This window comes from Cupressus sempervirens, chromosome 3 (assembly GCF_028749045.1).
Source record: "Cupressus sempervirens isolate cs-2001-9-10 chromosome 3, ASM2874904v1, whole genome shotgun sequence".
Taxonomy (NCBI): Eukaryota; Viridiplantae; Streptophyta; class Pinopsida; order Cupressales; family Cupressaceae; genus Cupressus; species Cupressus sempervirens.
Genome location: NC_143120.1, coordinates 117,388,683 through 117,400,610, shown reverse-complemented (window position 1 = coordinate 117,400,610; position 11,928 = coordinate 117,388,683).

Sequence of the window (11,928 nt, the reverse complement as noted above, 5' to 3'; positions counted from 1 at the left end):
TAGGTAGTACTTTACATGATTTGTCCAGCTAGCTAAAGGTAAACAAAGATAGTATTGTGACTTCATTATCTCATCATGACAGGATGCGAGATATGATAGAGGATCACATTTAGATGATTCAGTTACAGGGTAGACATAAGGGAGTTTAGGCAAAGTCTCCTTGCGTTGACTTACAAGTGATTAGGGAAGGAATGGGAGCGATGAAGTTGAGTTATTTACATCTTCTATCAAATTGTGACCATCTTCTTAGCCTTGTTGGAGACTATTTAGATGCCTTGAGGAGGAAGGAGGAGGAAGTTGATAGGCTTTCTCACGAGCTTGAGGACACTCGAGCTTCTTTGGTGAATACTCCATTAGCATTACAAGACTGGGAGAGACATGGGGATAAGCATGGCATGTAATTGAGTTTAGTTTCATCTTGCACTCCTGATACTTAGCTTTCTGCAAACAATAGATCATATGTGGTCATTGATAATGTTGCGAGTTCATCTTGCATTCACATCCAGGATATAGGGACAATGTCAGACAGGTATGTGGAATTAGTTGGTATTGGTCATATTACTCAGGTGAGGAGTTTTCTTGAGTTACCAGCTAATTATAGTTTACGGATATGGACTTGAGATTGTTATATTGGCATTTGGGATTTAGTTAATTGGAAATCTTTAACACTTTTTGGTAGCAGTGATTGTTTGGGTGCTATCATGGATTTGATTAGCAGATTGCACAGTGTTTTCTTTTCTTGTGCCAAGAGCTTATCCGATGTTGGTATTAGTTTTTATACACCGGTGTTGGGCTTTGTTCATATATCTAGTCGACCATTTTTGCTAGAATGTGTTGATGATCTTTCATATTTGGCAGTGTGTACATATGAGTCCCAGGATCATATTGGCATTGATGACATCCAGGAGGATGCAGTGGATAATTTTGAAGACTTAGTTTCCTTGGTAGTTTCTTTTGGTATAGAGGAGTTGGACAATAGTGCTACAGTTTTTGATACTCCATATGTTGATATGAGCTTTGGAGTTGATTCACAAGATATGGATGGTAATACTCTAAAGACCAGTAACTTTGAGGATACTCTTTTAGACAGTGCGTCAGAGGAGGTTTGTAGGAGACAGTCTAGCCAGTGCCATCATGTGTGTAGTCAGTTGAGAGTTAGTAAGCGAGACATTTCTATCACTTGCCAGCATTTTGACACTATTTGTTAGTTGTTAGCAGTTTATGGATGGGGTTCTCCTACTAGTGATGAGCAGGGAGGCAGTTATCTTTCCTTGATAGAGTTCCACTCTTTATGGGAGGCTATCCAGATTCTGAGACAGAATTATATACAGTTGGTAGCCGACAGAGATTATCTTATGGAGTGGGGGAGTACAGCATACGATGCATTATTGGTCAAGGAAGATGAGGTGAGTGAGTTTACTCAGCAACTCAAGGTGACTTCTGAGATTCTTGAGAGTACACAGTTGGCTTTCGAGGAGTCACAGTTTCATTTGGCTAAGGTGACCATGGAGTTAGAGCGACTACAGTCTTTACCTGATTCTATATAGTCACAAGCTATGGTGTTTGGTGATTTGAGGATGTCCATGGCCGAGATTTTTAGAGATAGTGGAGATGGGGATGCATCCATCCTTGATACTAACATTGGCATATCAGATTCATTTCCACTAGATTAGGTTCAGTCGAGTTGGGTGTTGTAGCAGATTGTTGTATGCCTAACATGGTGGTGGCCTCTAGTACTGATGGCACGAAGACTAGAAATGTATCAAAGATCATGTGTGATGTTGGTGAGCTGGTAGTTGGCATGGTTCTTGCTAGTAATACTACTCCCTTGGTGATATCTTCGGAGGTAGTAGTCAGTTCCAACATGGTTAATGATCAATTGCAGTTAGTTTCATCTGGATTGCAGTCTGAGCCACTGACTGAGATTGGCGCATTCTATCGGCATTACACTGTGAGGTATGCTCATCAATTTACCTTTGATGACCATGTTGACGAGATAATGATACAAAGATGTACTTTGGTTCCTAGTGTTTGTCATTAGTTATGGGACGGTTTGATGCCTCAGGATGAGAGTTGTGATGGGCATGACATGGCGATAGGTTCTACAGTTGACAGCTTGATAATACATGACTTAGAGCAAGAGTTTGGGAGTGATGCTTCAGTAGTTGTTGTTATTGATTCTACTCCTTTGGCTATGACATCTCTTGACTTAGCTGGTGATCAGTCACAGTGGGTTGTATCACTTGTTCATGGTGAGTTGTTAACTGAGGTTGGTTTTTTTAATCAACATTATATTGTAGGGTATGTACATTAGTTAGCATTTGATCCTTGTGTTGAGGAGTTGATGGCAGGTAAATTTGCTTTGGGTTCCATTTCTTGTTGTTTATCTTGTGATGGCTTTTCACCATTAGGGAAGCATGGGAGTTATGGTTATGAGATAGTGGCCGATGATTTGTAGAGTTGTGTTGATGGTAGGAGTTGTACAGTGTGTGGATTCTCCATACTTGGTACAGTTTCATTCAGGAGCATTCACCATTGTTGCAGAGTTGGATTGTACATTCTGTATAGGCTAGTCGGATGCATTGATGGTATTTACTATGTTGGCAATTTGATTTGTCCACTTTGCTTGGGTTTTGATGTTCTAAGAGTTTGTGTCTCGTGGGTTTCTGACTGTGGAAGTTGTGATTTTGGAGTTTGGTTGAGCTGTAATTGTCAGTTTGATTATGGATTCCTCTTGGTCATATTGCAGAGGATATTGCAGGAGCCTATGTTAATTGGCAGTAGTATAGTTCATGACTACATTTGGGATCTAGGTGGATTGATTGGTTTTTTTTTCAGCCATTGCTTGAGGACAAGCAATATTTGGGAGGGGAGGACTTGTCATGTCCCCTTTTCAAATAATTAAAAATAATAATATTTTCTAACGCAAGCAGGCCCAAAAAGGTGAATTTTTGGAAAAAGGGGATAATATTTGGAAGCTAATGGACTAATAAATAAAAATTGTTATTAAAATATGTTTTATTAACCCCTCTTGGACGTGAGTTAGGGTTATGCCCTCTTTTAAGGAGTTTGGAGGCATTTTGGGCTCATTCCAAAACTTGATTTTTGCGCATTTCTTTGTTATTCTTCAGAGGCTGCTAAACTTGTGGAGAAGGAGACCCAAGAACAAGAGTTTTCAGGTTTCTAGGAAGGCTAAGGATGGGAGTTTGAAGCCATTTCATGTGCATGCTCATACAGAGTTTGCCTTTGTGCTGAACAGTGCAGATTTGTGGATTTTCGGGTGTGTTTTTTGTAAGAGTTTGGTGTTTTAGGTTGAGTATTTCATATCAGTTTGGGTTTCTGGTGTATTTCAGACTTTAAGATGTTAAAAAAAATTTGAATATATGTATTGGGACGTGGTTAAACTTCTGAGATAGATTATTAGTGTTTTTGTGGTGTTTTCGAGCATTTTTGTGCTAATTTCGAGAGCCCGATGAGCATGGTTTTTGTCCTACATTTGGGAGCTTTTGTGTAAATGCTATACAGATTTGAAAATGTCATTTTGTAGATTTTTATGCTGCTGAAATTTCTATAAAAATGTGCACTTTCAGATTTACTAATAATATGTGAAGCTGTGAAGTTTTTGGCACTATTTTCGGCATACCCGATTTGGGGTTTATTGAGAAATTGGTGGATCTTTGAAAGATTGGTTGTTTGATCTTAAAGATCTGATTAGAGGCTTGAAATATCATATAAAATCAGAAAAGGGACATTTCACTAGACTATCTGGAGATGATTTTTTTAGCACACCCAAAGTGATATGCCAAGAAACTGTGAAGATACATAATACACCTAGTTTAGACAAAAGGAATAGCAATAATCTTTTTCAATGAAGTATGAACACTTTCTTGTCTGACTATTCTCAAGGATAAGTAGCACCAAAACATCTAGATCTTGAAAGTTTTAATGATGAAAAAACTGCTAGTTCTGAGCTCACTATCCGAGATCCTGATGAGATTAAACTCTTGAAAATGCAACTTGCTGAGCAAGAAGCCATAAATAAAAAATTACAAAGGGAAAGGGAGGAAAATATTACAAAAGCCTTTGAAGAAAAACAAACATTACTTAGGAAAATTGCTACACTAAAGAAGAAAAATGAAATAGTAGCTAATGCATGGCAACCAGATTAAGATGTAGGAACAAAAGCTATTGCAAGCTTAGAAAGTAAACTTAGAAGGAACTGTAATAAAATAGATTAAAAACTATAGTTCTCTAGAAGCTAACAACAATAAAGCAAAAGATGCGGGGCAAGCTTTTGAGGCTAAAGATAAGGGGAAACAAAAGGAGATTGGTTTTAAGATTAATGAACCATCAAAGATTGTTTAGATCCATGATTCTATGTCACCTTTAGACATTGAGCTAGAGAAGAAAAGGAAGGAAAAATATTCTCTAGTGAAGAGACTAGAAATAATAGAAAATGAAGCAGCCATAGCTGAGATAAACAATAAGATCAAATTCTTGGAGAATGCTAGAAAGTAGTCTGTAGTAATGCCTAAAGATGATGGTGGATCTAATGGTGCAAATAAAAAAATACCAAGGTACATGTTCATTTCTAATCCTCATTTTCACATAAAGTAGATCTTAACAAGTCTTTTGGTGATGCTAGCACTAGTAATACTATGGGTAATACTAGACAAGATGTTGATCATCAATCTAAAATTGATTTACAAAGAAGACTTGTCTAGTTAGAAGGCTATAGGAAAATATTTTTTGATGGAATCCTTGGTTACCCTAACCTCATCCCACAAGAAATAAGGAAAAGGTTGCCTAAATTTGATGGGAATAATGCTATCACTTGTGAAGACCATTTGAGGAGTTTTCTTGATATGATGAGTGATTATGAGGTTGAGGCTGAAGATGTTATTATGAAATTCATTGTTCAGTCATTAACTAAAGATGCTAGAGAATGGTTCAAAAAACTCCCTGAATTATCTATTGTGGATTGGAAGGATATTGAATGCTGCTTCAAAGAGCAATATGGTGATAAGAATAATCAGAGTTATATCCTAGGTGAATTCAATAATATTAAGAGGTTACCTAATGAATTTGTCACTAAATTTAATAATAGGTTCCAAAAGAGAATGTATAAACTCATGCAAGCCATGCGAGTTTATGAAAAGATCTATTTGATTACTTATTTGAATGCTTTTGATGGAAAAATTACATATCGGCTTAGAGATAAAGAACCTAGGACTTTAAGGGATGCTTTTAGAATTGCTATAAATGTGGAAAAAAAATTGAGGATTTTAGGAAGGTTAAAAAATAAAAGAGATGATCCTAGGTTGTTTGGAAATAGGGGAGAAAAAAAGGAGGATAACAGAGGTGTAGGTGGGAAGAAGCAAGAGCCTAGTGAGATAGCTCAAGTTCTAAATGCTATAAAGAGTCTAAATATCCCTCAGGTAAAAAATGATAGGAATCCCACTAAAAATATGGTCTCTTATCAATCAAATTTCAATAGACAAAATAGGTTGCAAAATTTCCCTTATACTACCAATGGAAAGATGGTTAGCCTAATGTCCCTTCCTCCAAGAATACTAACAACAAGGTCACCCCTGATCCCTTATCTAAAAACTCTATGAATGTAGTAGATGAACTTGAATTTACTGTAGAACCTATATGGTGTTTTGTGTGTCAATTTCCCCATGCTCCTGAATCTTGTGCAGTAGCCTTGGCTTTCCCTAGAAATTAGAATGTAGTAGAAAAATGTCTAGAACATGAAGAAAACCAAGAAGATGTATGGTGTAAGATGTTTGAATCACATTATGATTATTCTGATTGTGAGGATCATGAAAGAGATGTAAATGAGCAAAGGCAATTTTAGAATAAAGTGCAACAACAAGTATTCTCTGATGAGAGTGACGTTGAAGACATTGTGTGTAACATGGTAAGTGTCAAAGAAGAAATCACTTCAAGGAATCCTTCTAGGAAACAAAATGACCAAATTACTACAAACATGATAGCTCAAGTACAAAATAGAAACATGGCTAAAAGAGGAGAAAATGATAAGGTGGCTAGTATATTTATAAAGGGAGTTAATCCTAAAAATGAGGAAGGTATGAAACCTAAAAAAATTCCTGCTGAGAAGGTTAAGATTACAAATAAAAAGTGGGAACCAAAGAAGGAATATAATCCTAGAGTTTGTGTTTCCCAAATAATATTATGAGGAAGTTAGGTGAAAAGACACAAAAAGAAATAATCACCAGTGATAAAAATCACCAAGGTGATGTAAGTATTCTTGATAAATATCATGATAAGAGGAGTGCTATCATGGATAGCCCATCTGATTCTTTTATAGATATGACTACAATGTTATCACAAAATTACTGTCAAAGTTCCTTTGTCTGAATTGTTAAGGATCCCTGAACATAGAAATAAAGCTTTAGCATGGTTGGGGAATACTGGTACAAATATGAGACATGAATGCAATGAAAACCACAGTCCCAAAGAGAGCAATAAAGAAAAGGTAAAGGACAATGAAGCTGAAGTAGTTGTGTCTCAAATTCCTCAAATGTTTTTGGATAATTCTGTAAATCAGTGTTTGGGAAATGTTGAACCATTTTTCTTAAGCATTTTAGTAAATGGTAAAACATTAAAAAATTGTATGATTGATTTTGATGCTTCCACTACTATGATGCCTTTTGAAATAATGAAGGAATTAGGCTTAAAAGAGGATACTACCCAAAGAAGATGTTGTGCTATGGATTAAAGAGAAGTTACAATCATAGGAACTATAAATTCTTTGCCATATAGATTGACAACCTATCTTGACAAAGAACTTACTACGAGTGTATTGGTTGTTAACATTCCACCTTAGTATGGCATGTTGTTATCAAGAAAGTGGAGTGCTGCCATGGGTGGGAGTCTACAATGTGATTTTTCATTTACTACTTTTAATATTGAGGGGAATTTGATAAAAGTCAATAGGGAGCCTAAGAGTATATACATGATAGAGGAAGATATAGGAGACAATATGAATTTTTTTGTGGATAGACATATTAATGCATTCAAAGCTGAGGTTTTGACTTTGAAGAAGCCCAAGCATAAGTCTTAGATGGAAATGGAAACTGACACAAAAATAGACAAGTTTGATCTATGGACTATGTTTTTTGATGGTGCATTCTGCAAAGATGGATCTGGTGCAGGCATTTTTCTGATATCTCCAGCAGGGGTAACATAAAAATTCTCCTTCACTTTAAGTTTCCTTTGTACTAATAATATAGCAGAGTACCAAGCTCTACTGCTAGGTCTTAGACTAGCTCATAAGCATGGGATAAAGTGTTTACATGTTGTAGAAGATTATGAATTGGTGGTATCCCAAGTGAGAAATGCTTATGTGTCAAAGAATAAAATATTAAAATAGTATAGAAATGTATGGGACATGATTGAATGTTTTGATGCATTTGGAATAGTTTGGAAAGATAGGAAAAATAATAAGATGACAGATTTATTGGCAAACATAGAAATAAAAACTAATGATATCACATTTGCTGGTGTGTCTAAGATTGAGATTCAAACTAGACCTTCTATCCCTGATAATGTTCATAATTGGCAAGTGTTTGAAAATGATAAGGATATCCTGAGATTTTTAAATGATGAGAATATGTTGTTGGGACAAGAAATTGATTGTGCAGCTTATGTAGAGAATATATAGATGGAAAAGATATTGCTTTTGGATAGGAAGTTGTGCAATTGAAGACAAATAAAATCCCAAAGGATTTAGTTGTTTTAGAAACTATTTTTGAAAACCAAGATAGGTCACAAATGAATACTAATGAATACAATGCCAAGGATTTGGAGGAGGTGAACTTGGGAACTCAAGAAACACCTAAAAAGGTGTATATTGGTAAGAAATTGCCTCCCAAAATTAGGAAATATTTGATAGACCTACTAAGGAAGTATAGACATGTGTTTGCATGGTCATATGATGATCTAAAGGCCTATAGGGAAGATCTTTTTAAGCATGAGATCCCTTTGAAACTAGATGCCATACCTTTTAGGTAGAAGAAAAGACCAATAAATCCAACTTTGGCTCCCAAAATGCAAGAGGAACTAATCAAATTGAGAGATTCAGGAATCATAAAAGCCTATTAGACATTCTTCTTGGGTATTCCATTTAGTTCCTGTTAGAAAGAAAAATAGAGATATAAGGTTATGTGTTGACTTCAAAAATCTTAATATATCTTCATTAAAAGATAATTATGGTCTACCAAACATGGAAGCTATATTGCAAAGGGTTACTAGTTCTAAGCTTATGTCTATGATGGGTGGATTTTTAGGGTACAATCAAGTGGTTGTTAAAAAATTAGAATAGTTCAAGACTACTTTACTACTCCATGGGGTACTTATGTTTATGTCAAGGTGCCTTTTGGGCTTACTAATGTTGGAGCTACTTTTCAAAGGGCTATGGATGTGGCTTTTGTTGATACTACTAACAAATTTATGGTTATATATTAGGATGACCTCACTACTTATTCCAAGCATGAAAATGATCATTGCATGCACTTGGAAAAGGTATTTATCAGAGCCCTTAAATATGGAATATCCTTAAATCCAAGGAAGTGTAACTTTGGTGTTACTGAAGGAAAGTTGTTAGGACATTTAGTTGGCAAGCATTGAGTGAGGATTGACCTTGAAAGGGTAGAATCAATAGACAAGTTTCAGAAACCCAAGGGTGTTAAAGGAATTCATTCATTCTTTGGATAGATTAACTTTCTTAGGAGATTTGTGACAAATTTTACAGAAATTAGTAGGCCAATATCAAGGATGCTAAAGAAAGGATCTAAGATAAAATGGGATGGTGAACCTAATATTGCATTTCAAAAAATTAAGCGAGCTATTAAAGATGCCCCTATTCTTAGAGCTCCAAATTATGATAAACCAATGCATATATTTTCTTTTTCCTCATTTCATACTATTGTTGTAGTATTGTTATAGAAAAATGAAGAAGTTTATGAGCAACCCATTGCATTCTTCAACAAGTCTTTGCAAGTAGTAGAACTTAAGTATGACATTAATGAAAAATAGGCATATGCACTGGTGAAAGGAGTTAAGGCTTTTAGATGTTACTTAATGGGAACTACTATCATTTCCTTTGTTCCTATTGTTTCTATGAAGGACATCTTTTCACAACAAGAGGTATCTGGCGGGAGGTGTAGATGGATTAATAAGATATAGGAATTTAATATTGATATTCAGATTACCAAACTAGTTAGGGGTCAAGGTTTGGACAAATCAATGATAGAAGCCAATCTAGAGGCAAACCAAATTAATCAACTTGATGATAGTTGTGAGGATAATCTTTGTGATATGGATACCTCTAACTAGTACAAAGACATAATTTATTATTTACAAAATATGAAATCTCCATCAGAGCTAACAGATAACCAAAAGAGATCCCTCAAATTGTAGGCCATAAGGTATGTTATAGTGTAGGGTCAATTGTGGTGGAGAAACATGGAAGGGGTAATTTTAAAGTGTGTGGATGAGATTAAGTCTAAAACAATTTTGAAAGATATGCATGAAGGTGTGTGTGGTGGTCACTATATGGCTAAAACCACTGCTCATAAAATTCTTAGGGCTGGTTTTTGGTGGCCAACACTTTTTAGAGATACTCATGAGTTTGTAAATTTTTGTGATGCTCATCAAAGGTTTAGTGGAAAGTTAAAATTCTCTGGGAATTTTCCATTCAGACTAGTTGAAGTACATGAACCATTTTGATAATGGGGAATTGATTTTATAGGTGAGATCACAAATAAATCCAGTGGTGGACATTCATGGATCTTAGTAGCCATCAATTATTTCACCAAGTGGGTTGAGGCAATCCCTACTTAGAATACAAAAAGTAAGGTGGTGATTAATTTCATTCTAAATTATATTGTGACCAGATTTGGATGCCCACAGAGGATTGTAATTGATAATGCTATGTGTTTCTGATTAGAGGAATATAAAAACTTTTGTAACAAGTATGGAATTACAACATACACATCATCACCCTATCATCCCCAATGAAATGGACAGGCAGAATCAAGTAAGAAGAGTATATTAAAAATCATTAAGAGGATTTTAGGAGAAAATAAGAAAGCCTAGGATTCAAAATTGCCATTAGCCCTATGGGCTGATAGGGTTACTATGAAAAAGGCCATTGGATGTGCTCCATTTGACTTGGTTTATGGTATACAGGCTAGACTTCCATAGAATAACCTAAAAGAGATGTATAAATTTTTTTAGTTGTATGAAGATGATATCTTTGATGAAATGCAACCCAGAATGGATGATATATTGCAACTAGAGGAAACAAGGAAAGAGTCTTCTATTCAAAATGCCAAGTTATAATCACAAATGAAGGACTTATATGACAAAAGAGCCATTGGGAGGAAATTTGAAATAGGTGACATGGTACTAATGTGGAATGCTAGAATGGAAGATAAAGGAAATCATGGTAAATTTGACCAAATCTGGCTTGGCCCATATAACATTTGTGAGACAAATGGAGAAGATTCGTATCTCTTGAAAGATCTAACTGGAGATATTCTTGAATTGCTAGTTCATGGACAATTCTTGAAGAGGTGTTTTTCTTAAGGTATCTGCTTTTCCATGAACAGTAGTAAGGTTTTCTTGTGTTTTTGTATATTGTGTATATTTTCTAGATCCTTGTAAATTTTCTTTTTACAACTGGGTTTCTCGTTTCTATGTGTTGCTCAATGCTCTCTAAAGAAGTTGTCATTTAGAAAGTCAAGTATGTGGTCTTTTCTTCCATAGATTCTAAATTCTTGCATAAACTCAAGTAGTCTATCATCCCTAGACAGAGCCACTATTGGTCTAATTTTTCATAGTATAGAAAAAGGTCTAAAATTTTGGTGAAAAATTAGTTAGGTCATTGCATTTTGTAGATTAGGGTTTCATTCCTCATAACTTTCATAATTTTAGGGTTACCCTAGTTGTGCCCTGATTCATGTGTTGTCGAAATCTAGTAAATTCTCAAGGTTTGTCTCTCAACATAGCCACTAAAATACCCTAATTATGAAAAACCCTAGGTCTGCTTTGATTTATTTTAAACTTAGGCACTAACATTTTAAAGTTTCCAAATATTCCTTATGTTATTTAGCTTTCGCGCCTTGCATCACTTTTCCTTTTAAGGAGCACCGCTTGATCATGACAAGATCGAGGGTTGTCACTTTGTCGTTATAATAAGATGTGAGTCAAATAACCATCTTGACATAGAAACTATCATTAAACTAAGTTGCGGCGCTAGGATAAATGGAGGCAATGATCGAAAAAGTTTTGCATTGGTTTTTTAATCACGTGAACTTTTTTTTTTTGCTAACCTCAGCTGGAAAGGTAACCAGGGATCCTAGAAATATTTTAGTCACAGTAGTCATGTCCTTTCTACTAGGAAAATCAAGTTTCTTGCTAATAGTGAAGTAGTGACCAACCCAAAAACCCATGTCACGATAGATGTCAAACTTCTCAAAGGTCATTAAGAGTTTCAAGTGGCATAATAAATGATGATATCATTGTCGTTTTAGAAGCACAAAGTGGTTAATTGTGATGTGACATACTTTTACTTTCTAGTGCTGAGTTTTTATTAAGTCACTAGAGCTTGCTACCTTGCTATCAAAAAATTTAGGCATCTCGTCTTTAGCGATATAGCAAGTTGTTGTGAAATGAGCATATGATGGGACCCAAGAAATCTGGAAAGGTGACTAGAATTAAAATGTGGTTTTTATTTCGCTAGTTGTGCAAGACTTATCACATCATTAGTCTTCTAAACCCATGCCCCATTCATAAAATGCAGGAGGGATTCTGGTCCTCAAATCAAGCTGAGATCAATGGTCATCACTATCTAGCTATGAAGAGTTACTCGGAGGATATGTACAGTGAGATAGTGAA